Here is a 26,599-nt window from a genome sequence, read left to right as displayed (position 1 = left end):
TCCCACGCTGGCAACTCATACTTACCTGGCAGGGGAGATACCATGATCACGAAGGTGGTTCACCCAGGGCGAGGCTCAACCATTGCACTGCGGTTGTGCTGACCCCTGTGAATTCCCCAAATGCGGGAATCTCAACTGCATAACTTGTGGTAGTGGGGGACTGCGTTCGCGCTCTCCCCTCACTCTTGTGTCCAAAAGCAAAGAGTGTCTGCTCTTCTCTCGGTGCGCCCTTTGAACTGGGAGAAAATGCGATGGCGTGCTCACCGTCCTTGGATTCAGGCATTATGCGTGTTAGGCACCATCAGCCAGAGTGCTGCATGTGGAAAGGGGACCCCTGTCTCCCACGCTGGCAACTCATACTTACCTGGCAGGGGAGATACCATGATCACGAAGGTGGTTCACCCAGGGCGAGGCTCAACCATTGCACTGCGGTTGTGCTGACCCCTGTGAATTCCCCAAATGCGGGAATCTCAACTGCATAATTTGTGGTAGTGGGGGACTGCGTACGCGATCTCCCCTCACTCTTGTGTCCAAAAGCAAAGAGTGTCTGCTCTTCTCTCGGTGCGCCCTTTGAACTGGGAGAAAATGCGATGGCGTACTCACCGTCCTTGGATTCAGGCATTATGCGTGTTAGGCACCATCAGCCAGAGTGCTGCATGTGGAAAGGGGACCCCTGTCTCCCACGCTGGCAACTCATACTTACCTGGCAGGGGAGATACCATGATCACGAAGGTGGTTCACCCAGGGCGAGGCTCAACCATTGCACTGCGGTTGTGCTGACCCCTGTGAATTCCCCAAATGCGGGAATCTCAACTGCATAATTTGTGGTAGTGGGGGACTGCGTTCGCGCTCTCCCCTCACTCTTGTGTCCAAAAGCAAAGAGTGTCTGCTCTTCTCTCGGTGCGCCCTTTGAACTGGGAGAAAATGCGATGGCGTGCTCACCGTCCTTGGATTCAGGCATTATGCGTGTTAGGCACCATCAGCCAGAGTGCTGCATGTGGAAAGGGGACCCCTGTCTCCCACGCTGGCAACTCATACTTACCTGGCAGGGGAGATACCATGATCACGAAGGTGGTTCACCCAGGGCGAGGCTCAACCATTGCACTGCGGTTGTGCTGACCCCTGTGAATTCCCCAAATGCGGGAATCTCAACTGCATAATTTGTGGTAGTGGGGGACTGCGTACGCGATCTCCCCTCACTCTTGTGTCCAAAAGCAAAGAGTGTCTGCTCTTCTCTCGGTGCGCCCTTTGAACTGGGAGAAAATGCGATGGCGTACTCACCGTCCTTGGATTCAGGCATTATGCGTGTTAGGCACCATCAGCCAGAGTGCTGCATGTGGAAAGGGGACCCCTGTCTCCCACGCTGGCAACTCATACTTACCTGGCAGGGGAGATACCATGATCACGAAGGTGGTTCACCCAGGGCGAGGCTCAACCATTGCACTGCGGTTGTGCTGACCCCTGTGAATTCCCCAAATGCGGGAATCTCAACTGCATAATTTGTGGTAGTGAGGGACTGCGTTCGCGCTCTCCCCTCACTCTTGTGTCCAAAAGCAAAGAGTGTCTGCTATTCTCTCGGTGCGCCCTTTGAACTGGGAGAAAATGCGATGGCGTGCTCACCGTCCTTGGATTCAGGCATTATGCGTGTTAGGCACCATCAGCCAGAGTGCTGCATGTGGAAAGGGGACCCCTGTCTCCCACGCTGGCAACTCATACTTACCTGGCAGGGGAGATACCATGATCACGAAGGTGGTTCACCCAGGGCGAGGCTCAACCATTGCACTGCGGTTGTGCTGACCCCTGTGAATTCCCCAAATGCGGGAATCTCAACTGCATAATTTGTGGTAGTGGGGGACTGCGTTCGCGCTCTCCCCTCACTCTTGTGTCCAAAAGCAAAGAGTGTCTGCTCTTCTCTCGGTGCGCCCTTTGAACTGGGAGAAAATGCGATGGCGTGCTCACCGTCCTTGGATTCAGGCATTATGCGTGTTAGGCACCATCAGCCAGAGTGCTGCATGTGGAAAGGGGACCCCTGTCTCCCACGCTGGCAACTCATACTTACCTGGCAGGGGAAATACCATGATCACGAAGGTGGTTCACCCAGGGCGAGGCTCAACCATTGCACTGCGGTTGTGCTGACCCCTGTGAATTCCCCAAATGCGGGAATCTCAACTGCATAATTTGTGGTAGTGGGGGACTGCGTTCGCGCTCTCCCCTCACTCTTGTGTCCAAAAGCAAAGAGTGTCTGCTCTTCTCTCGGTGCGCCCTTTGAACTGGGAGAAAATGCGATGGCGTGCTCACCGTCCTTGGATTCAGGCATTATGCGTGTTAGGCACCATCAGCCAGAGTGCTGCATGTGGAAAGGGGACCCCTGTCTCCCACGCTGGCAACTCATACTTACCTGGCAGGGGAGATACCATGATCACGAAGGTGGTTCACCCAGGGCGAGGCTCAACCATTGCACTGCGGTTGTGCTGACCCCTGTGAATTCCCCAAATGCGGGAATCTCAACTGCATAATTTGTGGTAGTGGGGGACTGCGTTCGCGCTCTCCCCTCACTCTTGTGTCCAAAAGCAAAGAGTGTCTGCTCTTCTCTCGGTGCGCCCTTTGAACTGGGAGAAAATGCGATGGCGTGCTCACCGTCCTTGTATTCAAGCATTATGCATGTTAGGCACCATCAGCCAGAGTGCTGCATGTGGAAAGGGGACCCCTGTCTCCCACGCTGGCAACTCATACTTACCTGGCAGGGGAGATACCATGATCACGAAGGTGGTTCACCCAGGGCGAGGCTCAACCATTGCACTGCGGTTGTGCTGACCCCTGTGAATTCCCCAAATGCGGGAATCTCAACTGCATAATTTGTGGTAGTGGGGGACTGCGTTCGCGCTCTCCCCTCACTCTTGTGTCCAAAAGCAAAGAGTGTCTGCTCTTCTCTCTGTACGCCCTTTGAACTGGGAGAAAATGCGATGGCGTGCTCACCGTCCTTGGATTCAGGCATTATGCGTGTTAGGCACCATCAGCCAGAGTGCTGCATGTGGAAAGGGGACCCCTGTCTCCCACGCTGGCAACTCATACTTACCTGGCAGGGGAGATACCATGATCACGAAGGTGGTTCACCCAGGGCGAGGCTCAACCATTGCACTGCGGTTGTGCTGACCCCTGTGAATTCCCCAAATGCGGGAATCTCAACTGCATAATTTGTGGTAGTGGGGGACTGCGTTCGCGCTCTCCCCTCACTCTTGTGTCCAAAAGCAAAGAGTGTCTGCTCTTCTCTCGGTGCGCCCTTTGAACTGGGAGAAAATGCGATGGCGTGCTCACCGTCCTTGGATTCAGGCATTATGCGTGTTAGGCACCATCAGCCAGAGTGCTGCATGTGGAAAGGGGACCCCTGTCTCCCACGCTGGCAACTCATACTTACCTGGCAGGGGAGATACCATGATCACGAAGGTGGTTCACCCAGGGCGAGGCTCAACCATTGCACTGCGGTTGTGCTGACCCCTGTGAATTCCCCAAATGCGGGAATCTCAACTGCATAATTTGTGGTAGTGGGGGACTGCGTTCGCGCTCTCCCCTCACTCTTGTGTCCAAAAGCAAAGAGTGTCTGCTCTTCTCTCGGTGCGCCCTTTGAACTGGGAGAAAATGCGATGGCGTGCTCACCGTCCTTGGATTCAGGCATTATGCGTGTTAGGCACCATCAGCCAGAGTGCTGCATGTGGAAAGGGGACCCCTGTCTCCCACGCTGGCAACTCATACTTACCTGGCAGGGGAGATACCATGATCACGAAGGTGGTTCACCCAGGGCGAGGCTCAACCATTGCACTGCGGTTGTGCTGACCCCTGTGAATTCCCCAAATGCGGGAATCTCAACTGCATAATTTGTGGTAGTGGGGGACTGCGTTCGCGCTCTCCCCTCACTCTTGTGTCCAAAAGCAAAGAGTGTCTGCTCTTCTCTCGGTGCGCCCTTTGAACTGGGAGAAAATGCGATGGCGTGCTCACCGTCCTTGGATTCAGGCATTATGCGTGTTAGGCACCATCAGCCAGAGTGCTGCATGTGGAAAGGGGACCCCTGTCTCCCACGCTGGCAACTCATACTTACCTGGCAGGGGAGATACCATGATCACGAAGGTGGTTCACCCAGGGCGAGGCTCAACCATTGCACTGCGGTTGTGCTGACCCCTGTGAATTCCCCAAATGCGGGAATCTCAACTGCATAATTTGTGGTAGTGGGGGACTGCGTTCGCGCTCTCCCCTCACTCTTGTGTCCAAAAGCAAAGAGTGTCTGCTCTTCTCTCGGTGCGCCCTTTGAACTGGGAGAAAATGCGATGGCGTGCTCACCGTCCTTGGATTCAGGCATTATGCGTGTTAGGCACCATCAGCCAGAGTGCTGCATGTGGAAAGGGGACCCCTGTCTCCCCTGGTGGCAACTCATACTTACCTGGCAGGGGAGATACCATGATCACGAAGGTGGTTCACCCAGGGCGAGGCTCAACCATTGCACTGCGGTTGTGCTGACCCCTGTGAATTCCCCAAATGCGGGAATCTCAACTGCATAATTTGTGGTAGTGGGGGACTGCGTTCGCGCTCTCCCCTCACTCTTGTGTCCAAAAGCAAAGAGTGTCTGCTATTCTCTCGGTGCGCCCTTTGAACTGGGAGAAAATGCGATGGCGTGCTCACCGTCCTTGGATTCAGGCATTATGCGTGTTAGGCACCATCAGCCAGAGTGCTGCATGTGGAAAGGGGACCCCTGTCTCCCACGCTGGCAACTCATACTTACCTGGCAGGGGAGATACCATGATCACGAAGGTGGTTCACCCAGGGCGAGGCTCAACCATTGCACTGCGGTTGTGCTGACCCCTGTGAATTCCCCAAATGCGGGAATCTCAACTGCATAATTTGTGGTAGTGGGGGACTGCGTTCGCGCTCTCCCCTCACTCTTGTGTCCAAAAGCAAAGAGTGTCTGCTCTTCTCTCGGTGCGCCCTTTGAACTGGGAGAAAATGCGATGGCGTGCTCACCGTCCTTGGATTCAGGCATTATGCGTGTTAGGCACCATCAGCCAGAGTGCTGCATGTGGAAAGGGGACCCCTGTCTCCCACGCTGGCAACTCATACTTACCTGGCAGGGGAGATACCATGATCACAAAGGTGGTTCACCCAGGGCGAGGCTCAACCATTGCACTGCGGTTGTGCTGACCCCTGTGAATTCCCCAAATGCGGGAATCTCAACTGCATAATTTGTGGTAGTGGGGGACTGCGTTCGCGCTCTCCCCTCACTCTTGTGTCCAAAAGCAAAGAGTGTCTGCTCTTCTCTCGGTGCGCCCTTTGAACTGGGAGAAAATGCGATGGCGTGCTCACCGTCCTTGGATTCAGGCATTATGCGTGTTAGGCACCATCAGCCAGAGTGCTGCATGTGGAAAGGGGACCCCTGTCTCCCACGCTGGCAACTCATACTTACCTGGCAGGGGAGATACCATGATCACGAAGGTGGTTCACCCAGGGCGAGGCTCAACCATTGCACTGCGGTTGTGCTGACCCCTGTGAATTCCCCAAATGCGGGAATCTCAACTGCATAATTTGTGGTAGTGGGGGACTGCGTTCGCGCTCTCCCCTCACTCTTGTGTCCAAAAGCAAAGAGTGTCTGCTCTTCTCTCGGTGCGCCCTTTGAACTGGGAGAAAATGCGATGGCGTGCTCACCGTCCTTGGATTCAGGCATTATGCGTGTTAGGCACCATCAGCCAGAGTGCTGCATGTGGAAAGGGGACCCCTGTCTCCCACGCTGGCAACTCATACTTACCTGGCAGGGGAGATACCATGATCACGAAGGTGGTTCACCCAGGGCGAGGCTCAACCATTGCACTGCGGTTGTGCTGACCCCTGTGAATTCCCCAAATGTGGGAATCTCAACTGCATAATTTGTGGTAGTGGGGGACTGCGTTCGCGCTCTCCCCTCACTCTTGTGTCCAAAAGCAAAGAGTGTCTGCTCTTCTCTCTGTGCGCCCTTTGAACTGGGAGAAAATGCGATGGCGTGCTCACCGTCCTTGGATTCAGGCATTATGCGTGTTAGGCACCATCAGCCAGAGTGCTGCATGTGGAAAGGGGACCCCTGTCTCCCACGCTGGCAACTCATACTTACCTGGCAGGGGAGATACCATGATCACGAAGGTGGTTCACCCAGGGCGAGGCTCAACCATTGCACTGCGGTTGTGCTGACCCCTGTGAATTCCCCAAATGCGGGAATCTCAACTGCATAATTTGTGGTAGTGGGGGACTGCGTTCGCGCTCTCCCCTCACTCTTGTGTCCAAAAGCAAAGAGTGTCTGGTATTCTCTCGGTGCGCCCTTTGAACTGGGAGAAAATGCGATGGCGTGCTCACCGTCCTTGGATTCAGGCATTATGCGTGTTAGGCACCATCAGCCAGAGTGCTGCATGTGGAAAGGGGACCCCTGTCTCCCACGCTGGCAACTCATACTTACCTGGCAGGGGAGATACCATGATCACGAAGGTGGTTCACCCAGGGCGAGGCTCAACCATTGCACTGCGGTTGTGCTGACCCCTGTGAATTCCCCAAATGCGGGAATCTCAACTGCATAATTTGTGGTAGTGGGGGACTGCGTTCGCGCTCTCCCCTCACTCTTGTGTCCAAAAGCAAAGAGTGTCTGCTCTTCTCTCGGTGCGCCCTTTGAACTGGGAGAAAATGCGATGGCGTGCTCACCGTCCTTGGATTCAGGCATTATGCGTGTTAGGCACCATCAGCCAGAGTGCTGCATGTGGAAAGGGGACCCCTGTCTCCCACGCTGGCAACTCATACTTACCTGGCAGGGGAGATACCATGATCACGAAGGTGGTTCACCCAGGGCGAGGCTCAACCATTGCACTGCGGTTGTGCTGACCCCTGTGAATTCCCCAAATGCGGGAATCTCAACTGCATAATTTGTGGTAGTGGGGGACTGCGTTCGCGCTCTCCCCTCACTCTTGTGTCCAAAAGCAAAGAGTGTCTGCTCTTCTCTCGGTGCGCCCTTTGAACTGGGAGAAAATGCGATGGCGTGCTCACCGTCCTTGGATTCAGGCATTATGCGTGTTAGGCACCATCAGCCAGAGTGCTGCATGTGGAAAGGGGACCCCTGTCTCCCACGCTGGCAACTCATACTTACCTGGCAGGGGAGATACCATGATCACGAAGGTGGTTCACCCACACCCACCATGGCGACAAAGACTGCTAACATGACAGGTTCCAGGAGGAACGCTGTGCGTTTTGAGATGCAAGGGAATTGCGAAATGGACCGACTAAAGTTCAGCAGGATTGTTATACAGAAAGAGTTGGGATTCTCACCGACGCAGATCGACTATATCTTTGGCTTGCCGGGAAAGAAAAGTTATGAGGTGATTTTTGCCACTAGTACTTTCTACGAATCATGTCTGAATAACTTTAATAGACTCAAACAAACTAGGCCTGAGCTCGAGAATATCAAAATGACACCGTTATCTGGTAGAGAGCCCAAAGCTGTGACAGTAATTATGCACTCTGAATATCTGAGAGTGGAAGACATTACGACCTGGTTGTCTTTCAAATGTATGGTGAAGAGAGGCTTGGACTTAAAAGACGAAGACGGAATTAGAACTGGAGCATATCGTTTTTACGTCCACCTGCATAGAGATGAGACCTCTGGTGATTTGATCCATCTGCCCCCAATTGTTCAATTGGGGGCAATCAGAGGATATGTTTTCTACCCAGGGCAACCAAAAACATGCCGTAAATGTGGCGGTAATGACCATTTAGCCGCAGAGTGTGAAAATGTAGTCTGCAAAAACTGTAACAGTGAAGAGCACACTACAACTGAATGTCCTTTCCCACGGAAATGTAATCTTTGCGGGGGTGAAGGACATACCTTTAGGGCATGCCCCCAATCTTACGCAAATAAAGCGAAAAGAACGTATCAACAGCAATTAGAGGAGATACCAAGTTTAATTGGAGGAAGTCTCCCAGCTGTTGAAGATGTGATTAACAAACAAGTCAATGAGTTTCAGCAGGAAGAGGTTGAGGATCAAACGACCTTCAGCTGGGGTGGGGAACAAGCTGAAGTGCCCTCCCCCCCCTCCCAAGTGATTACCAATGAGGACTTAACGACGGAGGAGAAGGAAGAATTTCAAATAGAAACAGAGCCTAAGACACAGGAGGAGACCCAGGAGGAGATGGCCGTTTGCTCAGGTATTCATACCATTTCACAGCCGTCGACATCCCAAGAGTGCCGAGACATGCTTGATTACATGTTTTCGGAGATTTCAGCGTTGCAATCAAACCAAACTATCAACCTAGAAGAGGGAGGGTTTTCATTACCAGCTTGTGACATTGAAGATAACATAACAATTCTTCCCGAATTGTCACCACAAGTAAACGTAACTGTAGCGCTGACATCACAAAAACGACAGATAAACACTTCAACAGAGTCGTCTACGGGGAACTTGGATTCAGAAATTCAGGACCAAATAGACTCCTTGTCAATACCTGTACTTGAAGAACAAAGACAGATATCTACCCAGGGAGTTGTTCAGGAAAGCCAGCAGGAAAGTAATGATGTGAGTGCTCCGATTACGGTATGGCTCCCACGGAAAAAGAAAAAGAAGAAGGTAAAACCATAGCAAGAGACTTAATTAATAAAAGCCAGAGTGTAAAGATTCCCCCTATTTAGTAATAACATAAACTCCTTTCATGTATCGACGATCAATACAAGAGGGTTGAATGATGCAGTGAAGTGTCAATCTGTCTTTAATGTATTACATGAAACGGGTGGGGACATTTGCCTTCTTCAAGAATGTGCCCTTCCCTTTATGGACAATTACACAAAGTTTGCAAAACGATGGACATATGGCCAATCCTTTTGGTCAGGGGATAACCAAAACCGGATGTCAGGTGTAGGTCTTTTGATTAATAATAAAACTATTAACATAGAAAATGTGGAGGTAGTGGTGGACGGAAGAGCTTTATGTATAGATGTAGAAAAAAATGGGAGTAAGCTTAGGATTATTAATGTCTATGGACATACAGAGTTGAAAGAACGGACGGCATTATTTCAAATATTACAACCTTTTCTTTGTAATAGAAGACAGATAATAATGGGTGGGGATTTTAATTGTACACCAGAAACAAGTGGAATCCAGGGGGCGGCTTCAACAGTTAAGAAAGATTCAAGTACTTGTGCATTAGATAATTTGATTAAAGACGGTAATTTGAAAGACGTGTTTAGATTGCTTAACCCGTCAGACCCAGGATATACCTGGTCTAATAATAAGTCCTTTTCACGGATTGATTTTTTGTTTGCCAGTGAAGGCTTAATACCCCTGTCATGTAAAGTGGAACCAGTACCTTTTTCTGATCACCATAAGGTCATGTGTGGATTTAGTATTCAATCTTCCTTTCAGTCGGCCCCAGGGCCATGGAAACTAAATCTGAATCTATTGAAGGACGGGAAGGTTACGGGAAGGTATAAACTTAAATTACAACAATGGGTCTCCCTACAACCACTATATGAATCTGTAGGGGAATGGTGGGAGAGTATAAAGATTAGGACCCAAGTATTTTTTAGTCTTGAAGGGAAAAGGCGGGCAAAGAGGAGGAGACAATGGTTATTGAGAAAGCAAGCAAAATTACAAAGGTTTTACAACCTCCTGAATTTGGGCTTTGATGTTAGTGAAGAGATTATGAATCTGAAAAAAGAAATGATGGTAGTTTTAAATGAGAAAAGCAAGGGAGTATTAATACGGAGTAGGGTAAAACATGTGGAAGAAAATGAAAAATGTACGAGATATTTTTTTAAAAAATTGTATAAATCTAAACCTGCTATTGTCAGCCTGATTAATGAAGAAGGGAAAGAAGTGAAAAGTACCCAAGAAATTTTAAAGGTAGTACATTCTTTTTATACCAACTTGTACAAAGAACAAAATATTGATGAGGCGATTGTAGAATCCTTTCTCTCTAAGTTAACACAAAAATTGGATCCAGAAGATAGTATAAATTTAGATGAAGTTATAACACAAGAGGAAATCGCAAGAGCTATGGAAAGTATGCAAGATAACAAGTCACCAGGTATGGATGGCTTACCTAAGGAATACTATCAGGCCTTTTGGGAACAACTTAGCTCTTTGTTGTGCAAGGTTTATAAAGAAGCGTGGGATAAAGGTGTATGGTCAACGTCCATGAATACAGGAGTGATTTCCCTGTTATGGAAAAAGGGTTCTAAAAAAGATTTGAGAAATTGGAGACCCCTGACATTGTTGGGGGTAGATATCAAGATTTTAGCAAAAGCCCTTTTTTTTCGTTTACAGACAGTGGTACCTAAGTTAGTTGGAGTGGAACAAACATGTGGGATACATGGACGTAAGATGACGGATAGTTTAGCGATTATAAGGGATAGCTACCTTTACAGCCATGAGCGGAATATCCCCCTTTGTGGGTTAAGCTTGGATTTAGAAAAAGCCTTTGACAACGTCAGCCATGCCTTTCTGATGAAAGTCCTAGATAAATTAGGATTTGGAGAAGTTTTTCGGAGATGGATTCGGGTGTTGTATTCTGGTTGTAGTAGTGTTGTGAATGTGAATGGTGTACAGACTACTACAGTTGCAGTGAAAGCTGGAGTAAGGCAGGGATGCCCGTTATCTCCCACCTTATTTATATTAGTGATGGAGCCATTAGCGTGTGCATTAAGAACTAATGAGCTAATTAAAGGGTTGACCCCACCGGGTAGCGGAGGGTTGGAAATTAAATTTTCCATGTATATGGATGATATAACTCTGCTGCTTACGGACAATAAGTCGATTGAAGTAAGTTTGGCAGTTTGTGAAGCTTTTTCAGCAGCTTCAGGGATGAAAATTAATAAAGAGAAGAGTGAGGTGATTTATTTTAAGTGGCGGGAGATTAAAGAAAAAAGAGGATTGCAAGAAAAATCGGAAACGTTGAAAATTTTAGGGGTGGAAATAGGAGAAAATATGCAAATTAAGAATTGGAATTCAAAATTACAAAAAATACAAGGGAAACTGTTGAACTGGAAAGATAGGGAACTCTCCTTTATAGGTAAGGTTCTGGTGCTAAAAGCTGAAGTAATGGCCTCTATAGCATTTTTGGCAACGACGTTGCCAATCCCTTACGAAATATTAATATCATTGAGGAAGGCCATGTTTTATTTCCTTTGGGGAGGTCAACATGAGAGGGCAAAGAGAGAAATTATGTACAAGCCAGTAGGGAAAGGGGGGAGAGCAGTACCAGAAATAGAGTCCAAGTGCAATGCCATGTTTATCACCCCAATTTTTAAGGCATGTTTTAGTGACCCTAAAGATAAGATTTGGCCATATTTTACAAGGTTTTGGGTGGGTTGGAAAGTGTTACAGGCGTGGGGTGTGCGCCCCCCCCTTAACGTGCCCTTCTCTGAACAATATCCTGTAATTTACAAAGTAGCGATTCGTTTGTTAAAACGGTTTCCGACTAAGATTACATCCCAGGAGATAACACGTGCAACTATAGAGGATATATTGTTCCCAACAGTTAGTATGTCACCGATAGGACAATTACGTGAAATCCACACAAAAATGGCTTGGGGTAATGTAAATAATAAATTTCTGCTAAACTCTCATAAGGACTTAGCGTGGCAAGCTGCCCAAGAATGTCTGCCGACAAGGGCTTTTTTGAAAAAGAGGGAGTGCACGAGGAGTGCACAGTGCCCAAGAAAGCGGTGTGGAGAAGACGAGACAATTAAACATATATTTTGGGAATGTTTCTTTGCAAAAAAAGTGTGGGGCCTATTAAGACAATGGTTGAAAGATCTAAGTAAAGAAGAGTTGACATATGAAATTATAATGTATGGTTTTTTGAAAACAACTTTGGAGAAAGGGGAAACATGTTGGTGGATAATGGTGAATTGTGTAAAAGATGCTTTGTGGAGAGCAAGAAACATCTGTGTATTTAAAAAGTATGAAATATCGGAAAGAGTTGTAATCAACAGCACGATTAGTTTGTTGAAGGATTATATTATAAGAATCTCCTTAGGGGAAAGTGAAGAGAACAAAAGAAAGATGTGGAAAGTACCAAGAAAGTATTTGAACATTTGTATGTAAAATAATGTGAGAGTAATAGTTATTGTTTTGACCCCTTTTGTTTTTGTTTTTCCCTTTGTGGGTTTCCCCATTTGGGTTTTGATTTCCGATGTATCTTTGTTTATTTTTTATGAATGAATTGATGTAATTTTGGTTTTGAACAATAAAACTCTTTGAAAATTGAAATTTGAATTGGTTCACCCAGGGCGAGGCTCAACCATTGCACTGCGGTTGTGCTGACCCCTGTGAATTCCCCAAATGCGGGAATCTCAACTGCATAATTTGTGGTAGTGGGGGACTGCGTTCGCGCTCTCCCCTCACTCTTGTGTCCAAAAGCAAAGAGTGTCTGCTCTTCTCTCGGTGCGCCCTTTGAACTGGGAGAAAATGCGATGGCGTGCTCACCGTCCTTGAATTCAGGCATTATGCGTGTTAGGCACCATCAGCCAGAGTGCTGCATGTGGAAAGGGGACCCCTGTCTCCCACGCTGGCAACTCATACTTACCTGGCAGGGGAGATACCATGATCACGAAGGTGGTTCACCCAGGGCGAGGCTCAACCATTGCACTGCGGTTGTGCTGACCCCTGTGAATTCCCCAAATGCGGGAATCTCAACTGCATAATTTGTGGTAGTGTGGGACTGCGTTCGCGCTCTCCCCTCACTCTTGTGTCCAAAAGCAAAGAGTGTCTGCTCTTCTCTCGGTGCGCCCTTTGAACTGGGAGAAAATGCGATGGCGTGCTCACCGTCCTTGGATTCAGGCATTATGCGTGTTAGGCACCATCAGCCAGAGTGCTGCATGTGGAAAGGGGACCCCTGTCTCCCACGCTGGCAACTCATACTTACCTGGCAGGGGAGATACCATGATCACGAAGGTGGTTCACCCAGACCCACCATGGCGACAAAGACTGCTAACATGATAGCTTCCAGGAGGAACGCTGTTCGTTTTGAGATGCAAGGGAATTTCGAAATGGACCGACTACAGTTCAGCAGGATTGTTATACAGAAAGAGTTGGGATTCTCACCGACGCAGATCGACTATATCTTTGGCTTGCCGGGAAAGAAAAGATATGAGGTGATTTTTGCCACTAGTACTTTCTACGAATCATGTCTGAATAACTTTAATAGACTCAAACAAACTAGGCCTGAGCTCGAGAATATCAAAATGACACCGTTATCTGGTAGAGAGCCCAAAGCTGTGACAGTAATTATGCACTCTGAATATGTGAGAGTGGAAGACATTACGACCTGGTTGTCTTTCAAATGTATGGTGAAGAGAGGCTTGGACTTAAAAGACGAAGACGGAATTAGAACTGGAGCATATCGTTTTTACGTCCACCTGCATAGAGATGAGACCTCTGGTGATTTGATCCATCTGCCCCCAATTGTTCAATTGGGGGCAATCAGAGGATATGTTTTCTACCCAGGGCAACCAAAAACATGCCGTAAATGTGGCGGTAATGACCATTTAGAGTGTGAAAATGTAGTCTGCAAAAACTACATTTTCGCTGCAAAAACTGTAACAGTGAAGAGCACACTACAACTGAATGTCCTTTCCCACGGAAATGTAATCTTTGCGGGTGTGAAGGACATACCTTTAGGGCATGCCCCCAATCTTACGCAAATAAAGCGAAAAGAACTTATCAACAGCAATCAGAGGAGATACCAAGTTTAATTGGAGGAAGTCTCCCAGCTGTTGAAGATGTGATTAACAATCAAGTCAATGAGTTTCAGCAGGAAGAGGTTGAGGATCAAACGACCTTCAGCTGGGGTGGGGAACAAGCTGAAGTGCCCTCCCCCCCCTCCCAAGTGATTACCAATGAGGACTTAACGACGGAGGAGAAGGAAGAATTTCAAATAGAAACAGAGCCTAAGACACAGGAGGAGACCCAGGAGGAGATGGCCGTTCGCTCAGGTATTCATACCATTTCACAGCCGTCGACATCCCAAGAGTGCCGAGACATGCTTGATTACATGTTTTCGGAGATTTCAGCGTTGCAATCAAACCAAACTATCACCCTAGAAGAGGGAGGGTTTTCATTACCAGCTTGTGACATTGAAGATAACATAACAATTCTTCCCGAATTGTCACCACAAGTAAACGTAACTGTAGCGCTGACATCACAAAAACGACAGATAAACACTTCAACAGAGTCGTCTACAGGGAACTTGGATTCAGAAATTCAGGACCAAATAGACTCCTTGTCAATACCTGTACTTGAAGAACAAAGACAGATATCTACCCAGGGAGTTGTTCAGGAAAGCCAGCAGGAAAGTAATGATGTGAGTGCTCCGATTACGGTATGGCTCCCACGGAAAAAGAAAAAGAAGAAGGTAAAACCATAGCAAGAGACTTAATTAATAAAAGCCAGAGTGTAAAGATTCCCCCTATTTAGTAATAACATAAACTCCTTTCATGTATCGACGATCAATACAAGAGGGTTGAATGATGCAGTGAAGTGTCAATCTGTCTTTAATGTATTACATGAAACGGGTGGGGACATTTGCCTTCTTCAAGAATGTGCCCTTCCCTTTATGGACAATTACACAAAGTTTGCAAAACGATGGACATATGGCCAATCCTTTTGGTCAGGGGATAACCAAAACCGGATGTCAGGTGTAGGTCTTTTGATTAATAATAAAACTATTAACATAGAAAATGTGGAGGTAGTGGTGGACGGAAGAGCTTTATGTATAGATGTAGAAAAAAATGGGAGTAAGCTTAGGATTATTAATGTCTATGGACATACAGAGTTGAAAGAACGGACGGCATTATTTCAAATATTACAACCTTTTCTTTGTAATAGAAGACAGATAATAATGGGTGGGGATTTTAATTGTACACCAGAAACAAGTGGAATCCAGGGGGCGGCTTCAACAGTTAAGAAAGATTCAAGTACTTGTGCATTAGATAATTTGATTAAAGACGGTAATTTGAAAGACGTGTTTAGATTGCTTAACCCGTCAGACCCAGGATATACCTGGTCTAATAATAAGTCCTTTTCACGGATTGATTTTTTGTTTGCCAGTGAAGGCTTAATACCCCTGTCATGTAAAGTGGAACCAGTACCTTTTTCTGATCACCATAAGGTCATGTGTGGATTTAGTATTCAATCTTCCTTTCAGTCGGCCCCAGGGCCATGGAAACTAAATCTGAATCTATTGAAGGACGGGAAGGTTACGGGAAGGTATAAACTTAAATTACAACAATGGGTCTCCCTACAACCACTATATGAATCTGTAGGGGAATGGTGGGAGAGTATAAAGATTAGGACCCAAGTATTTTTTAGTCTTGAAGGGAAAAGGCGGGCAAAGAGGAGGAGACAATGGTTATTGAGAAAGCAAGCAAAATTACAAAGGTTTTACAACCTCCTGAATTTGGGCTTTGATGTTAGTGAAGAGATTATGAATCTGAAAAAAGAAATGATGGTAGTTTTAAATGAGAAAAGCAAGGGAGTATTAATACGGAGTAGGGTAAAACATGTGGAAGAAAATGAAAAATGTACGAGATATTTTTTTAAAAAATTGTATAAATCTAAACCTGCTATTGTCAGCCTGATTAATGAAGAAGGGAAAGAAGTGAAAAGTACCCAAGAAATTTTAAAGGTAGTACATTCTTTTTATACCAACTTGTACAAAGAACAAAATATTGATGAGGCGATTGTAGAATCCTTTCTCTCTAAGTTAACACAAAAATTGGATCCAGAAGATAGTATAAATTTAGATGAAGTTATAACACAAGAGGAAATCGCAAGAGCTATGGAAAGTATGCAAGATAACAAGTCACCAGGTATGGATGGCTTACCTAAGGAATACTATCAGGCCTTTTGGGAACAACTTAGCTCTTTGTTGTGCAAGGTTTATAAAGAAGCGTGGGATAAAGGTGTATGGTCAACGTCCATGAATACAGGAGTGATTTCCCTGTTATGGAAAAAGGGTTCTAAAAAAGATTTGAGAAATTGGAGACCCCTGACATTGTTGGGGGTAGATATCAAGATTTTAGCAAAAGCCCTTTTTTTTCGTTTACAGACAGTGGTACCTAAGTTAGTTGGAGTGGAACAAACATGTGGGATACAAGGACGTAAGATGACGGATAGTTTAGCGATTATAAGGGATAGCTACCTTTACAGCCATGAGCGGAATATCCCCCTTTGTGGGTTAAGCTTGGATTTAGAAAAAGCCTTTGACAACGTCAGCCATGCCTTTCTGATGAAAGTCCTAGATAAATTAGGATTTGGAGAAGTTTTTCGGAGATGGATTCGGGTGTTGTATTCTGGTTGTAGTAGTGTTGTGAATGTGAATGGTGTACAGACTACTACAGTTGCAGTGAAAGCTGGAGTAAGGCAGGGATGCCCGTTATCTCCCACCTTATTTATATTAGTGATGGAGCCATTAGCGTGTGCATTAAGAACTAATGAGCTAATTAAAGGGTTGACCCCACCGGGTAGCGGAGGGTTGGAAATTAAATTTTCCATGTATATGGATGATATAACTCTGCTGCTTACGGACAATAAGTCGATTGAAGTAAGTTTGGCAGTTTGTGAAGCTTTTTCAGCAGCTTCAGGGATGAAAATTAATAAAGAGAAGAGTGAGGTGATTTATTTTAAGTGGCGGGAGATTAAAGAAAAAAGAGGATTGCAAGAAAAATCGGAAACGTTGAAAATTTTAGGGGTGGAAATAGGAGAAAATATGCAAATTAAGAATTGGAATTCAAAATTACAAAAAATACAAGGGAAACTGTTGAACTGGAAAGATAGGGAACTCTCCTTTATAGGTAAGGTTCTGGTGCTAAAAGCTGAAGTAATGGCCTCTATAGCATTTTTGGCAACGACGTTGCCAATCCCTTACGAAATATTAATATCATTGAGGAAGGCCATGTTTTATTTCCTTTGGGGAGGTCAACATGAGAGGGCAAAGAGAGAAATTATGTACAAGCCAGTAGGGAAAGGGGGGAGAGCAGTACCAGAAATAGAGTCCAAGTGCAATGCCATGTTTATCACCCCAATTTTTAAGGCATGTTTTAGTGACCCTAAAGATAAGATTTGGCCATATTTTACAAGGTTTTGGGTGGGTTGGAAAGTGTTACAGGCGTGGGGTGTGCGCCCCCCCCTTAACGTGCCCTTCTCTGAACAATATCCTGTAATTTACAAAGTAGCGATTCGTTTGTTAAAACGGTTTCCGACTAAGATTACATCCCAGGAGATAACACGTGCAACTATAGAGGATATATTGTTCCCAACAGTTAGTATGTCACCGATAGGACAATTACGTGAAATCCACACAAAAATGGCTTGGGGTAATGTAAATAATAAATTTCTGCTAAACTCTCATAAGGACTTAGCGTGGCAAGCTGCCCAAGAATGTCTGCCGACAAGGGCTTTTTTGAAAAAGAGGGAGTGCACGAGGAGTGCACAGTGCCCAAGAAAGCGGTGTGGAGAAGACGAGACAATTAAACATATATTTTGGGAATGTTTCTTTGCAAAAAAAGTGTGGGGCCTATTAAGACAATGGTTGAAAGATCTAAGTAAAGAAGAGTTGACATATGAAATTATAATGTATGGTTTTTTGAAAACAACTTTGGAGAAAGGGGAAACATGTTGGTGGATAATGGTGAATTGTGTAAAAGATGCTTTGTGGAGAGCAAGAAACATCTGTGTATTTAAAAAGTATGAAATATCGGAAAGAGTTGTAATCAACAGCACGATTAGTTTGTTGAAGGATTATATTATAAGAATCTCCTTAGGGGAAAGTGAAGAGAACAAAAGAAAGATGTGGAAAGTACCAAGAAAGTATTTGAACATTTGTATGTAAAATAATGTGAGAGTAATAGTTATTGTTTTGACCCCTTTTGTTTTTGTTTTTCCCTTTGTGGGTTTCCCCATTTGGGTTTTGATTTCCGATGTATCTTTGTTTATTTTTTATGAATGAATTGATGTAATTTTGGTTTTGAACAATAAAACTCTTTGAAAATTGAAAATTGAAATTGGTTCACCCAGACCCACCAATGGCGACAAAGACTGCTAACATGACAGGTTCTGTGTGTTTCGAGATGCAAGGCAATTGCGAAATGGACCGACTACAATTCAGCAGGATTGTCATCCAGAAGGAATTGGGATGTTCTCCAACGCAGATCGACTATATTTTCGGCTTGCCTGGAAAGAAAAGTTATGAGGTGATTTTTACCACCAATACACTTTTTGAATCATGTATTGACAAGTTTAATAGACTTAAACAATCAAGACCTCAGCTGGAGAATATTAAGATGACACTTTTATCAGGCAGAGAACCCAAAGCTGTGACAGTGATTATGCATTCGGAATATGTGAGAGTGGAAGATATTAAGATCTGGTTGTCCTTTAAATGTGTGGTGACGAGAGGTTTGGACTTAAAAGACGAAGATGGAATCAGAACCGGAGCATATCGTTTCTATGTTCACATGCATAGAGATGAGAACTCTGGTGATTTGACTCACCTGCCCCCAATTATCCAATTAGGGGCAATCAGAGGATTTGTTTTCTACCCCGGGCAACCCAAGACATGCTGTAAATGTGGCGGCAACAACCATCTAGCCGCAGAGTGCGACAATGTGGTTTGTAAAAACTGTAACAGTGACGAGCACATTGCAAGGAAATGTAATCTTTGCGGGGGAGAAGGACATACTTTTAGGGCATGTCCCCAATCCTATGCAAACAGAGTGAAAAGACCACAGCTGCAGCATTTAGAGGAGATACCAATGCTAACAGGAGGAGGTCTGCAAGCTGATGAAGATGCAAGTAACGACCCACAGCTGGGGTGGGGAACGAGTAGATGACCAGCCCTCCCAAGTAACTACACACGAGGATTCAGCGACGGTGGTGACAGGGGAGACCACAGGATTAATGGATGGCAGTGAACAACGATTAAAGACACAAATAGTGCCTACGACTAATCCTGACGTGCATGTGTCTCAATTAGAATTGGAAATCAAGATACAGGAGGCGATTCATGAGGAGATGGCATCTCTCTCAGGCACTCAAATCCTTACTCGGCCATCAACATCCAAAGAGTGCAGAGACCTGCTTGACCTCATGTTCCCTGATCTTTCAACGGTTCACTCAAAACACAATATCACCCTAGAAGAGGAAGGTTTTTCGTTACCTCCTTGTGACATCGAAGATAACGCAACTACCCCCTCCAAATTGTCGCTACAAGCAGGCCTTTGTGCAGCGCCGATCTCACACAAATGACAGATAAATACCTCAACAGAGTCTTCTCCAAGAATGTGCCCTAACCTTTATGGACAATTACGCGAAGTTCGTAAAACGATGGACATATGGACAATCCTTTTGGTCAGGGGATAACCAAAATCGAATGTCTGGTGTGGGGTTTTTGTTTAATAATAAAACCATCAACATAGAAAATGTGGAAGTTGTGGTGGATGGGAGCACTTTACTTATTGACGTAGAGAAAAACGGGAGTAAATTTAGGATTATTAATGTTTATGGGCATACAGATACAAAAGAACGGACTGCATTATTTCAAACATTACAACCCTTTCTTTGTAATAGACGACAGATAATAATGGGCGGGGATTTTAACTGTACACCAGAAACAAATGCAAGGCAGGGGGCGAGTTCAAGAGTTAAGAAAGACTCAAGTACTTGTGCATTAGAAATTTTGATCAATGATGGTAATCTGAAAGATGTGTTTAGATCTCTTAACCCTACAGACCCAGGACACACCTGGTCCAACAAGAAGACTGCTTCACGGATTGATTTTTTGTTTGCCAGCAAAGGCTTAACGCCTCTGTCATGTAAGGTGGAACCAGTAGCCTTTTCCGATCACCATAATGTAACGTGTAGATTTGATTCAAATCTACACGTTGATTCAAATCCCCTTTCAACCGTGTCCGGGGCCATGGAAATTAAACCTGAATTTATTAAAGGAAGGGAAGGTGGTGGGAAGATGTAAACTCAAATTACAACAATGGGCCTCTTTACAACCGCTATACGATTCGGTAGGTGAGTGGTGGGAGAGTATAAAGACTAGGACTCAAGTATTTTTCAGTTTAGAAGGAAGAAAGCGGGCAAAGAGGAGGAGACAAAGGCTATTAAGAAAGCAGGCAAAATTACAAAGGTATTACAACCTCCTTAATCTAGGTTTTGATATAAGTGAGGAGATTATGAACCTGAAAAAGGAAATGATGGTAGTGTTAAATGAGAAAAGCAAAGGAGTATTACTGTCATGGTCCCTGTGCCCCGCTGGTCGACCCTCTATTGGGCAATATGTTTATGGTTTGTTTGCTCTCTCTCTCTCGCTCTCTCTCTCGCTGCGGCAATGCTCATTGCGGGCTCCCGCTGCTGGCCCACACACCTGCTCTCATCACCGCACCGGCTGCTGATCCCAGCTGATTACTGCTCTACTTAAGATGGCGAGTCTGCACTAGTCTTTGCTGGATCGTTGAGCTATCAGCGTCAGTCAAACTTGTGTATCTGCCAACCTGTATCTTGAAAGCCCTTTGTTATTATCCCGCTAACCCGACCTTTTGTGTTTAGATCGTTTTTGGAACCGGATTCTGAGAGGAGTGACTGAGGAGGAACTTTTGTACAGAAAGTGTGGAGCACCTTTTCCCCTAACCCTGTTTCCCACGGACCCTGGCGACCCGGACCCGTTTCCCCTGCATGTTGTATATAGCCACTTGGTGATTGTGTTCACTGTGAATAAACGCACTGTTCTTCACTTAAAGGAATACCCTGGCCTGTGCCTGAGTCTCTATCGGAAACCATATCAATTAGTAAGGAGTAGGGTTAAACATATGGAAGAAAATGAAAATTGCACGAGATATTTTTTTAGTAAATTGTTAAAAAATTTAAACCCATTATGGACTGCCTGATTAATGGGGAAGGGAAAGAAGTGGAAAGCACCCAAGAAATTCTAGAGGCAGCACACTCCTTTTACGCCAATTTGTACAAAGTGCAAAGTATTGATGACATAATTGTCGAATCCTTTATCTCCAAGTTAACACAAAGATTAGATTCAGATGACAGAAATGTGTTAGATGAAGATATAACGCTAGAGGAAATCACAAGAGCTATGATAAGTATGCAAGATAACAAGACACCAGGTTTGGATGGCTTGCATAAGGAATATTATCAGGTCTTTTGGGAACAACTCAGTCCTTCGTTGTGCTTGGTCTATAAAGAAGTGTGGGATAAAGGCATGTGGCCAGTGTCCATGAATATAGGGGTGATTTCCTTGTTGTGGAAAAATGGCTCTAAAAGAGATTTAAGAAATTGGAGACCCCTGACATTGTTAGGTGTAGACATCAAGATTTTAGCTAAAGCCCTTTTTTCCGGTTGCAGGCAGTAGTGCCTAAGTTAATTGGAGTGAAACAAACATGCGGGATACAAGGGCGTAGGATGACAGATAGTTTAGCAGTTATAAGGGACAGTTACCTTTATAGCCTAGAGCAGAATATCCCCCTTTGTGTGTTAGGCCTGGATTTAGAAAAGGCCTTTGACAACATCAGTCACGTCTTTCTGATGAAAGTTCTTGATAGTTTAGGATTTTGGGAAGGGTTTGGGAGATGGATCCGGGTGTTATATACTGGTTGCAGTAGTGTTGTGGTTGTGAATGGGGCACAGACCGCTACGGTCCCAGTGAAATCTGGAGTAAGGCAGGGATGTCCCTTGTCCCCTATTTTGTTTATATTGGTGATGGAGCCACTGGCATGCGCATTAAGATTAAATGAGTCAATTAAAGGGCTGACCCCACCAGGTAGTGGGCGGTTGGAAGTTAAATTTTCTATGTACATGGATGACATAACTTTGTTGCTTACAGATAACAAGTCGATAGACGTAAGCCTGGCAGTTTGTGAAGCCTTTACGGCAGCTTCAGGGATGAGAATCAATAAAGGTAAGAGCGAGGTGATTTATTTTAAGTGGCAGGAGATTAAGGAGAATTGGGGATTGCAAGAAAAATTTTAAACGCTGAAAAGTTTAGGGGTGGAAATAGGAGAAAATATGCAAACTACGAATTGGAATTCAAAACTACAAAAAATACAAGGGAAGCTGTTGAATTGGAAAGACAGGGAGCTTTCCTTTATAGGTAAAGTTTTGGTGTTTAAGGCTGAAGTAATTGCGTCTATAGCGTTCCTGGCAACTATGCTACCAATCCCGTACAAAATATTAACCTCACTGAGGAAGGCTATGTTTCACTTCCTTTGGGGAGGCCAACATGAGAGATTGAAGAGAGAAACTATGTACAGACCGGTAGAAAAAGGGGGGAGAGCAGTCCCAGAAATTGCGTCTAAGCTTAATGCGATGTTTATCGCCCCAGTGCTTAAGGCATGCTTCAGTGACCCTAAAGATAAGATTTGGCCATATTTCACAAGGTTTGGGTGGGTTGGAGAGTGTTGCAGGCATGGGGTGTGCGCCTCCCCCTTAGTGTGCCCTTCTCTGAACAATACCCCGCTGTCTATGACGTGGTGATTCAATCGTTGAAACAGTTCTCGACTCAGATTACACCTCGGGATATAACTCATGCCAACTTAGAGGAGATATTATCCCCGACAGTCAGTATGTCTCCGATGGGGAAACTCCATAGCAAAATGGCTTGGGGCAATTTTAATAACAAGTTACTGTTAAATTCCCATAAGGATTTAGCGTGGCAAGCTGTTCAGGAATGTTTACCTACAAGAGTGTTTTTGAAAAAAAGGGAGTGCACGAGGAGTGCACAGTGTCCAAGAAGGTGGTGTGGGGAAGATGAGACGGTTAGACATTTGTTTTGGGAATGCCCCTTCGCTAAAAGTCATTAGGTCATTGGTTGAATGATTTGTGTAAAGAAGAGTTGACATACGAAAGCATAATGTATGGGTTTCTGAAAGTGTACTGGGGGAGGGAGGAAAAATGTTGGTGGATAATGGTGAACTGTGTCAAAAATGCATTATGGAGGGTGAGAAATATTTGCGTGTTTAAAAGATATGAAATACTGGAAAGAGTTGCGATCAATTGTATGGTTTGTTTGTTAAAAGATTATATTATAAGAAATCTATTTGGAGAAAGTGAAGAGAACAAGAGAAAGATATGGAAAGTGCCAATAAAATATTTGAGTATCTGTATGTAGAACTAATGTGAAAGTATTTTTTTTCCTTTAGTTCTGTTTTTCCCTTTGTGGGTTTCCCCATTTGGGCCCCCTTTGTAACTTGATGGTTTATTTATGAGTGAATTGATGTAATTTTGTTTTTCGAACAATAAAATCTTTTGAAAATTGAAAATTGAAATTGGTTCACCCAGACCCACCATGGCGACATCGACGGCTAATATGACAGGTTCCAGGAGGAACGCTGTGCGTTTTGAGATGCAAGGCAATTGCAAAATGGACCGACTACAGTTCAGCAGGATTGTTATCCAGAAGGAATTGAGATTTTCTCCAACACAGATTGACTACATTTTTGGCTTGCCTGAAAAGAAACGTTATGAGGTGATTTTTGCCACCAATACGCTTTTTGAATCATGTATTGACAAGTTTAATAGACTTAAACAATCAAGACCTCAGCTGGAGAATATTAAGATGACACCGTTATCAGGCAGAGAACCCAAAGCTGTGACAGTGATTATGCATTCGGAATATGTGAGAGTGGAAGATATTAAGATCTGGTTGTCCTTTAAATGTGTGGTGACGAGAGGTTTGGACTTAAAAGACAAAGATGGAATCAGAACCGGAGCATATCGTTTCTATGTTCATCTGCATAGAGATGAGAACTCTGGTGATTTGACTCACCTGCCCCCAATTATCCAATTAGGGGCAAGCAGAGGATTTGTTTTCTACCCCGGGCAACCCAAGACATGTCGTAAATGTGGCGGCAACGACCATCTAGCCGCAGAGTGCGACAATGTGGTTTGTAAAAACTGTAACAGTGACGAGCACATTGCAAGGGAATGCCCCTTCCCAAGGAAATGTAACCTTTGCGGGGGAGAAGGACATACTTTTAGGGCATGTCCCCAATCCTACACAAACAGAGTGAAAAGACCACAGCTGCAGCAATTAGAGGAGATACCAATGCTAACTGGAGGAGGTCTGCACGCTGATGAAGATGCAAGTAACGACCAAGCCAACGAGCTCCAGCAGGAAGTGGTTGAGGGCCAAACGACCTACAGCTGGGGTGGGGAACGAGTAGATGACCAGCCCTGCCAAGTAACTACACATGAGTATTTAGCAACGGTGGTGATAGGGGAGACCACAGGATTAATGGATCGGAGTGAACAACTATTAAAGACACAAAAAGTGCCTACGACTAACGTGCATGTATCTCAATTGGGTCGCAGTAAAATCTGGAGTAAGGCAGGGATGTCCCTTGTCCCCTATTTTGTTTATACTGGTGATTGAGCCATTAGCATGTGCATTAAGACTCAATGAGTCAATTAAAGGGTTAACACTACCAGGTAGTGGGGGGATGGAAGTTAAATATTCTATGTATATGGATGACATAACTTTGTTGCTTACGGATAATAAGTCGATAGATGAAAGCCTGGCAGTTTGTGAAGCCTTTACAGCAGCTTCAGGGATGAGAATTAATAAGGGTAAGAGCAAGGTTATTTATTTTAAGTGGCAGGAGATTAAGGAGAATTGGGGATTGATTGAAAATTTTGAAACGCTGAAAATTTTAGGGGTGGAAATAGGAGAAAATATGCAAACTAAGAATTTGAATTCAAAACTACAAAAAATACAAGGGAAGCTGTTGAGTTTGAAGGACAGAAAACTTTCCTTTATAGGTAAAGTTTTGGTGTTAAAGGCCGAAGTAATTGCATCTATACTTTTCTGGCAACTACGCTACCAATTCCATATAAAATATTAGCCTCACTGAGGAAGGCTATGTTTCACTTCCTTTGAGGAGACCAACACGAGAGACTGAAGAGAGAAATTATGTACAGACTGGTAAAAAAAGGGGGGGAGAGCAGTCCCAGAAATTGCATCTAAACTAATTGCAATGTTTATCGCCCCAGTGCTCAGGGCTTGCTTCAGTGACCCTAAAGATAAGATTTGGCCATATTTCACAAGGTTTTGGGTGGGTTGGAGAGTGTTGAAGGCATGGGGCATGCGATGCCTTCTCAGTATACCTTTCTCTGAACAATACCCCGCTGTCTATGACGTGGTAATTCAATCGCTGAAGCATTTTTCGACTCAGATCACACCTCGGGAGATAACTCGAGCCAATTTAGAGGAGATATTATTTCCAATGCATAGAATGACTCCAGTAGGGAGACTTCCTGAAAACCTCTGTAAAATGGCATGGGCTAATGTTAATAATAAGATACTGTTAAATTCCCACAAAGACTTGTGTGGCAAGCCGTTCTTGAATGTCTACCCACAAGAGCCTTTTTGAAGGTAAGAGAGTGCACGAGGAGTGCGCAGTGCCCAAGAATGAGATGTGGAAATGACGAGACGGTTAGACATTTGTTTTGGGAATGCCCCTTTGCTAAGAAGGTATGGTGTTTATTGCGGCACCGGTTGAAAGAGCTATATAAGGGGGATTTAACATATGAATGTATAATGTATGGGATTTTGAAAGGTAGTGGGGGAAGAGGGGAAGATTGTTGGTGGATAACAGTGAATTTTGTGAAAGATGCATTATGGAGGGCGAGAAAAATTTGTGTTTTTAAAAAATATGAAATCCAGCAAAGAGTTGTAGTAAATAGTACCTTTAATTTGTTGAACGATTACTTTACGGGAAGATATCCTTTTGGAGAAGGGAGTAAAACAAAATGTATGGATGTTAGTTGAACATTAGTATATGGCAGGGGTCTGCAACCTTTAACACCCAAAGAGCCACTTGGACCCGATTTCCACGCAAAAGAAAACACTGGGAGCCGCAAATACTTTTTGAAATCTAAAATGAAGATAACACTGTATATATTGTTTTTTTACCTTTATGCTTTGTGTGAACAACTTAAGTAAGTAAAGTTTATTTATTAAGCGCTTTTCACAGACAGGCAGTCACAAAGCGCTGTACACAAATATTAAATTAAATTAAATATTTGAACGGAAAAGTTTTTAACTGCTTTTTAAAAGAATCCACAGCGCAAATAAGGTGTGTTGCTTATGAAATCCATGAAGTGCTACAGAGAAAATTACATTTTATTTATGTAATTAACACATTTTGAACTCTTAAAGAAATATAACAAAAGGAAAGACACCCAGCTGAACTAAAATGATCCATGTAGCAAACAAAAACTGTTGTGAGCCGCCACCCTTATATCGCCTTTGGGCATTTGGAGCCTTGACCTGACTTTTAAAAAGTAATTGGAAAAAAAGCACTATGCTGCTAAAAAAAAAAAAAAGATATTTGCAAAATTCTGCCTAAATATGTATTTTACCTGGTTAATGTGTGTGACGGGGCGTGGTCTGCAATGCCGCTGCATGGGAGTCGGAACGCACCTGAGCGGCACCTGCAATCACGCCTCGCCGCCTTAAAGTCTGTGCTCTCTTTGCTGTTGTGTTGGTATGTGTCGGGCTGTGAGCTGAAAAGCTACAGCCCGTATCCGTACAGCAA

General features: G+C 44.8%; 22 non-coding genes and 1 pseudogene across 22 annotated transcripts; all 23 read left to right on the top strand.

Annotated features, from left to right (window-relative positions):
- Positions 1-17: 17 nt before the first annotated feature.
- Positions 18-181, top strand: LOC148097355 (U1 spliceosomal RNA). The gene has a single exon (XR_015716894.1). It is a non-coding gene; the product is annotated as a U1 spliceosomal RNA (small nuclear RNA).
- Positions 182-356: 175 nt separating this feature from the next.
- On the top strand, positions 357-520 carry LOC148097354 (U1 spliceosomal RNA). Its single transcript, XR_015716905.1, has one exon. It is a non-coding gene; the product is annotated as a U1 spliceosomal RNA (small nuclear RNA).
- A 175-nt stretch (positions 521-695) lies between these two features.
- Positions 696-859, top strand: LOC148097353 (U1 spliceosomal RNA). Its single transcript, XR_015716912.1, has one exon. It is a non-coding gene; the product is annotated as a U1 spliceosomal RNA (small nuclear RNA).
- Positions 860-1,034: 175 nt separating this feature from the next.
- On the top strand, positions 1,035-1,198 carry LOC148097352 (U1 spliceosomal RNA). The gene has a single exon (XR_015716903.1). It is a non-coding gene; the product is annotated as a U1 spliceosomal RNA (small nuclear RNA).
- A 175-nt stretch (positions 1,199-1,373) lies between these two features.
- On the top strand, positions 1,374-1,537 carry LOC148097351 (U1 spliceosomal RNA). The gene has a single exon (XR_015716901.1). It is a non-coding gene; the product is annotated as a U1 spliceosomal RNA (small nuclear RNA).
- A 175-nt stretch (positions 1,538-1,712) lies between these two features.
- Positions 1,713-1,876, top strand: LOC148097350 (U1 spliceosomal RNA). Its single transcript, XR_015716911.1, has one exon. It is a non-coding gene; the product is annotated as a U1 spliceosomal RNA (small nuclear RNA).
- A 175-nt stretch (positions 1,877-2,051) lies between these two features.
- LOC148097349 (U1 spliceosomal RNA) lies at positions 2,052-2,215 on the top strand. The gene has a single exon (XR_015716895.1). It is a non-coding gene; the product is annotated as a U1 spliceosomal RNA (small nuclear RNA).
- A 175-nt stretch (positions 2,216-2,390) lies between these two features.
- Positions 2,391-2,554, top strand: LOC148097348 (U1 spliceosomal RNA). The gene has a single exon (XR_015716909.1). It is a non-coding gene; the product is annotated as a U1 spliceosomal RNA (small nuclear RNA).
- A 175-nt stretch (positions 2,555-2,729) lies between these two features.
- Positions 2,730-2,893, top strand: LOC148097347 (U1 spliceosomal RNA). Its single transcript, XR_015716908.1, has one exon. It is a non-coding gene; the product is annotated as a U1 spliceosomal RNA (small nuclear RNA).
- A 175-nt stretch (positions 2,894-3,068) lies between these two features.
- Positions 3,069-3,232, top strand: LOC148097346 (U1 spliceosomal RNA). The gene has a single exon (XR_015716907.1). It is a non-coding gene; the product is annotated as a U1 spliceosomal RNA (small nuclear RNA).
- A 175-nt stretch (positions 3,233-3,407) lies between these two features.
- On the top strand, positions 3,408-3,571 carry LOC148097345 (U1 spliceosomal RNA). Its single transcript, XR_015716906.1, has one exon. It is a non-coding gene; the product is annotated as a U1 spliceosomal RNA (small nuclear RNA).
- A 175-nt stretch (positions 3,572-3,746) lies between these two features.
- Positions 3,747-3,910, top strand: LOC148097344 (U1 spliceosomal RNA). The gene has a single exon (XR_015716904.1). It is a non-coding gene; the product is annotated as a U1 spliceosomal RNA (small nuclear RNA).
- A 175-nt stretch (positions 3,911-4,085) lies between these two features.
- Positions 4,086-4,249, top strand: LOC148097343 (U1 spliceosomal RNA). The gene has a single exon (XR_015716893.1). It is a non-coding gene; the product is annotated as a U1 spliceosomal RNA (small nuclear RNA).
- A 175-nt stretch (positions 4,250-4,424) lies between these two features.
- LOC148097342 (U1 spliceosomal RNA) lies at positions 4,425-4,588 on the top strand. The gene has a single exon (XR_015716882.1). It is a non-coding gene; the product is annotated as a U1 spliceosomal RNA (small nuclear RNA).
- A 175-nt stretch (positions 4,589-4,763) lies between these two features.
- On the top strand, positions 4,764-4,927 carry LOC148097341 (U1 spliceosomal RNA). Its single transcript, XR_015716871.1, has one exon. It is a non-coding gene; the product is annotated as a U1 spliceosomal RNA (small nuclear RNA).
- A 175-nt stretch (positions 4,928-5,102) lies between these two features.
- LOC148097340 (U1 spliceosomal RNA) lies at positions 5,103-5,266 on the top strand. Its single transcript, XR_015716888.1, has one exon. It is a non-coding gene; the product is annotated as a U1 spliceosomal RNA (small nuclear RNA).
- A 175-nt stretch (positions 5,267-5,441) lies between these two features.
- On the top strand, positions 5,442-5,605 carry LOC148097339 (U1 spliceosomal RNA). The gene has a single exon (XR_015716860.1). It is a non-coding gene; the product is annotated as a U1 spliceosomal RNA (small nuclear RNA).
- Positions 5,606-5,780: 175 nt separating this feature from the next.
- Positions 5,781-5,944, top strand: LOC148097338 (U1 spliceosomal RNA). Its single transcript, XR_015716910.1, has one exon. It is a non-coding gene; the product is annotated as a U1 spliceosomal RNA (small nuclear RNA).
- A 175-nt stretch (positions 5,945-6,119) lies between these two features.
- LOC148097337 (U1 spliceosomal RNA) lies at positions 6,120-6,283 on the top strand. The gene has a single exon (XR_015716849.1). It is a non-coding gene; the product is annotated as a U1 spliceosomal RNA (small nuclear RNA).
- Positions 6,284-6,458: 175 nt separating this feature from the next.
- Positions 6,459-6,622, top strand: LOC148097336 (U1 spliceosomal RNA). Its single transcript, XR_015716943.1, has one exon. It is a non-coding gene; the product is annotated as a U1 spliceosomal RNA (small nuclear RNA).
- Positions 6,623-6,797: 175 nt separating this feature from the next.
- Positions 6,798-6,961, top strand: LOC148097335 (U1 spliceosomal RNA). Its single transcript, XR_015716932.1, has one exon. It is a non-coding gene; the product is annotated as a U1 spliceosomal RNA (small nuclear RNA).
- A 5,296-nt stretch (positions 6,962-12,257) lies between these two features.
- LOC148097334 (U1 spliceosomal RNA) lies at positions 12,258-12,393 on the top strand (annotated as a pseudogene).
- A 175-nt stretch (positions 12,394-12,568) lies between these two features.
- LOC148097333 (U1 spliceosomal RNA) lies at positions 12,569-12,732 on the top strand. The gene has a single exon (XR_015716902.1). It is a non-coding gene; the product is annotated as a U1 spliceosomal RNA (small nuclear RNA).
- Positions 12,733-26,599: the final 13,867 nt, after the last annotated feature.

This window comes from Neolamprologus brichardi, chromosome 18, assembly GCF_056152115.1.
Source record: "Neolamprologus brichardi isolate AB-2024 chromosome 18, ASM5615211v1, whole genome shotgun sequence".
In the NCBI taxonomy this organism is placed as follows: Eukaryota; Metazoa; Chordata; class Actinopteri; order Cichliformes; family Cichlidae; genus Neolamprologus; species Neolamprologus brichardi.
The sequence above is the reverse complement of the archived record's forward strand: the minus strand, read 5'-3'. Positions and strand labels throughout refer to the sequence as shown.